Below are 4,691 nucleotides of genomic sequence, written 5' to 3'. Positions count from 1 at the left end.
TGTTCTCTGCTACTTATGTATATTATGATCCTTGTTATATTTAGGATTATAGTTTCTCTGCCCAGGATGGACCCTTACCAATATTATTATTCTTGTTATATTTAGGATTATAGTTTCTCTGCCCAGGATGGATCCTTACCAATATTGTTATTCTTGTTATATTTAGGATTATAGTTTCTCTGCCCAGGATAGATCCTTACCAATATTATTATTCTTGTTATATTTAGGATTATAGTTTCTCTGCCCAGGATAGATCCTTACCAATATTATTATTCTTGTTATATTTAGGATTATAGCTTCTCTGCCCAGGATATACCCTTACCAATATTATTATTCTTGTTATATTTAGGATTATAGTTTCTCTGCTCAGGATGGATCCTAACCAATATTATTATTCTTATTATATTTAGGATTATAGTTTCTCTGCCCAGGATGGACCCATATATGTATCGTGAGCTACATGATCGGTAAATTCATTTCTAATTGCAAAGATTTTCTATCCTATAATATAAAGTAGTAAGGTGTTTTTGTCTGTAGTGAAGGATTTGCTAACCACTGTACCGATATGGTTCTCTTTTACAGTAAAGCTTCTTATAGGTCCCGGGATGGTTTTAGGCTATTATATTTTTATAAGAAAATGTCTTGGTATTGATTTAGGTTTTTTTCTGCCCTTCCATATTCATTTTAAATATAGAACCCCTAGATGCTAGTCACGCATCCGCTAGTCCTCAATAATACAAAGTAGTACGATGTCTGTCTGTCTGTCTGTCTGTCCGTCCGTCCGTCTGTCTAAAGCTTAAGATCTTGGTAACCACTGAACCGATCGGATTCTACTCTGGAGGGTATATACCTATTGGTCCTGTGGTGGTTTTAAGCTATTTTCTTGGGGGGTGGGACACCTCCAACGTGATTTACTCGGCTCCTATTCAAGACAGATTCCTTTGACATATGCCCTTGTCCATCTGTCTGTTACTTGGGGTGCTGGATCGATTCCTAGTTTTTCATGTTTTTGTGATTTTCTCAATTCCTATTCAAGATGCAAGGCTGAAACTTTCAAAGATTAATTTATTTCACAATCAAAATATTTTCACCAAGATTTATTAAAGTGGAATGGGACATTTCAAAAATCATATCAGCGTTGATGATATAATCACCAAGAGAGAGGAAAGTGGAATGGTAGATTACGTTTTTTAGAGGGTCAAAACCGCAATCATAGATTATATTTCTGCTTTTATAAAAATGGATTTAACTCCCCAACTGTATATGTTTTAAGCAGATTTTTAAGTTATTTCAATAGTACATTATTTTTTTTTTCAATTTAAAAAGCACTTCTGCCTTACATATAATATTGTTTGTGTGTGTTTGACTGTCATTTTTATTTCTATTTAGATGGAATGCGCTGATGACGCGATTGGATAGGCTAAAAAGCGCCCTGAATATCGCAGCAGAGAGGAGCCAAGACTTGGATGAAAAGTAAGAAAATTCCTTATGGTTGTGCCGGATATCCGGCTGGATACTGGATATTGAAACAATCCAATTACTGGTTATCCAGATGATTTATGGATGTCTGGTTATCCACCTAGATATCTGGTAATTTACCGGATATCCGGTGTTGGCCAGATAACAAATATCCGGCATTATAAATCAGCCAGATATCCGGTATCCGGCCAAAAAAGTATCCAGCACAACCCTAATTAATTCCTCCTCTCAAAAAGCTTTAAAACAATATAAAATACGAGTTGCTTTACCCCTTGCCTCAAGGGGAGGACAGGGGAGGTATGCAAAATATCTTGTAAACCTTTACTAAAAAGTTCAACCGATTCAAACAAAATTTTTTCTTTATTATCTTTAGAGTCAGGAAACAAAAAACTTACTACTTTATATAATAACTTTGGACCTATGGGTACTTGAGTGACTTTTCAAACTACTGAACCTTCCCCTTTTACCTGCACCTCCTGCACACAACCCCTACCGATGATCTACTACACCACCCCCTCAATCAACACTATCACCATTACCCCTATGACGTTGTTATCACATTTTAGCTCCTCCCTTATCTTAGATTTTTGTATAAATATTGATATTGTCATTGTAAATATACTATGCTACTAGACTAGACTGTCTATTTTGCAATGACAGAAGTTGGAGTTATTATATATCTTGGAATTCTTAAAACTTGTTCTCCCCCTCTCTCTTTCCTTCTCCCTTTCTTTGCGTCATTCTTTTAGTCTATAGGTGTTTATAAAAATGCGCCATTTTTTTTGTAAAAAATGACATCTGTTTGGTTTTCCAGTGCAATTAAGCTTTTTTTAGGTACAGGGAAGGTTTTTACCTATTTTGGGAGAGCGTATCTCTACCCTCCCAATTTAAAATCCCCCCCCCTAATTTTTTTTTAATATTCCTTATTAAAATTTAAATTAAAAAGTAGAAGGGCGGATGACTTATCCCCTACCACCTTAAGAACACCTAGCGGCTTCTAGTGGGCGTTGCCCCTAGTCTTTCTTAAAGTAAAAGCTATGTCTTGCATTTTTTTTCAATTAGGGGTTTGATCACGAATTGCATATAGTAAACATATTTTTCTTATTTAATTGTTATCCTAATAAGATAAAAGTTATGCTTGAAACTTGTTTTAATAGCTATTATTAAAAATTTCAATTTTTAAAAAACGTGAAAATTGAGATCAACATTTGCGTAACTTTTGTACTCATTTGCGTCATTTCTATTTTCGGAATTTTCTTACCCGTCATCCTATTTTGCTGCCTATGAAATTGCGCTGCTCGTATTCACCGCAGCGGTCGCCGTCTCTAGACTCCCTCCGTGTAGGGTCCCGCCGCTGGCGCACCCTTCCAGACAATTTTAGAAAGATAATTTTTAGGGCTCAGCACCCACGTGTAAGCCTCAGATGTATGTCTAAACCTGTTTCTAAACATACAATATTTTGTTTTCAAAATCTATTTCTATACAAGCTGGTTTAAACTTGAGGCTGAAGCGCGGCTGCCAAGCCCTGATAAATTATAGAATAATTTATTTCTCGTATTCATTCGAATCCGGTGGATAGGAACCGGTTCTCATCCATACGAAAAAACTATGTCTAGCATCGTATTATATCCAGTTTTCTACGAATATAGAAATTTACAATCATAAGATTAAAACCAGTTTTTTTAGCCGGTGCCTCCGGCACCTCGGGGCTAAAAAAAACTAGTTTTAATCTTATAATTGTACATTCTATATCCGCGGAAAGTCGTTTATTTACTAAGTATATTTGCGATTACTTTTATTTAATGAAATCTTCCAATTTTTAACATTTACAAAACAGCCTGCTTTATTGCATCAAGATCCATGACAGATCTATATAGGAAATAAACGTCTATATATGAGCTCGAGTCTTCCAATGGTAAAGTGTTTAAAACTCATAGTGCTCCAATAATCCTCATTAAACTCTCATTGACCAAAGCGATAAGACCTTTATCCTATTTGTTTATGGAATGAATTAAGTTTTTCACTTTATGTAGATATTTGAATTACATTGAAGTATTTAATCCTTATTTCATAAATAAAAAATATACATTCATAATAGAGTAAATCTAAGAAAACTGTATTTTAAAAGAATTCGATTGTGGCAACACTTCCTTTGTGTTAAAATATTAAAACTAAAATTTTAATCATATTAACCCTTTGGTGATGGTAATGTAAAAAAAATATAATTGAAATAATCTTTTTAAAATCATTTAAATTAGTAAATATTTACCTCTTTCTTTTAGATAGTAATGGCAGGGGAGGAAAATTGATTTATTGAGAAATAGATAAATAGATATGTACTTATAGAAAACTAGCCAATAGCGATATAGTTATATTGAGCCAACTCTAGTAATACGATACGAGAAATAACTTTTATGTTTTAGACGAGACATCACGAAGCTGTTGTACCATCATGCCTGGGTTGAGACCAACCTCAAGGTAATACCTACTAGGGAGGGAGGGGACATTGGGCTATATAGTTACACTGCACTGGTCCACAAATTTTTATAATATCGTTTTCTTAATCGTTGTCCCAAAAAAGTCCCAAAAGTTGTTAAACTTTTGGGACTTTTATGGAATTTTGATTGGTAGGTTCATTGGTTAGAGTGTCCAAACGTTTCAACCACTAATTGTAATCTTTAGAAATGGTTGTTATGTGTATCATCAATAAATAATCCACCTTTTTAATAAAAAAATAATGTCTATTTCTTGTATAATATCATCGCATTATACAGTTTAAAATGTTTCTTGCAAAATGGCCGATTTTGTACACTATATGTCAAAATTTGTTGATTTTGCATTGAATGTTGAATGCTGGTTAATGTTTCTAATCAAATATTTTTTCTTTTTAGTATGTTGAGCCAATGAGAGAAAGGAATGTAGCTAAAATCTTCTTTTTATGAACATTTTTTTTCTGTACAAAAGTACAACATTTAAAAAGTGATACATAATACGTGATGGCTAAAGTAGGGAAAGAAGCTAGTAAAAGTGGCTGACTCAGATTATGACGTCAAAAAAATAACCAATGAGAGGCCAGTATACAATGTAATTGACCAATGGTAAAATTTATAGTAGCCTCTCATTGGTTAATTTTTTTGATGTCATAATCTGAGTCAGACACTTTTACTAGGTTCTAGGGAAAGCTTTAAATTTTAAAGAAGGGAGGGGTAGGG

General features: G+C 33.8%; 1 long non-coding RNA gene across 1 annotated transcript; it reads left to right on the top strand.

The window, feature by feature from the left end:
* The first annotated feature begins 384 nt into the window (after positions 1-384).
* On the top strand, positions 385-4,421 carry LOC145306990 (uncharacterized). The gene is made up of 4 exons (XR_013875261.1): positions 385-467; positions 1,390-1,473; positions 3,903-3,957; positions 4,371-4,421. It is a non-coding gene; the product is annotated as an uncharacterized LOC145306990 (long non-coding RNA).
* The last annotated feature ends 270 nt before the right edge of the window (positions 4,422-4,691 follow it).

Source organism: Acartia tonsa, chromosome 15 (genome assembly GCF_053477335.1).
Source record: "Acartia tonsa isolate MP-2025a chromosome 15, ASM5347733v1, whole genome shotgun sequence".
NCBI lineage: Eukaryota > Metazoa > Arthropoda > Copepoda > Calanoida > Acartiidae > Acartia > Acartia tonsa.
The sequence above is the reverse complement of the archived record's forward strand: the minus strand, read 5'-3'. Positions and strand labels throughout refer to the sequence as shown.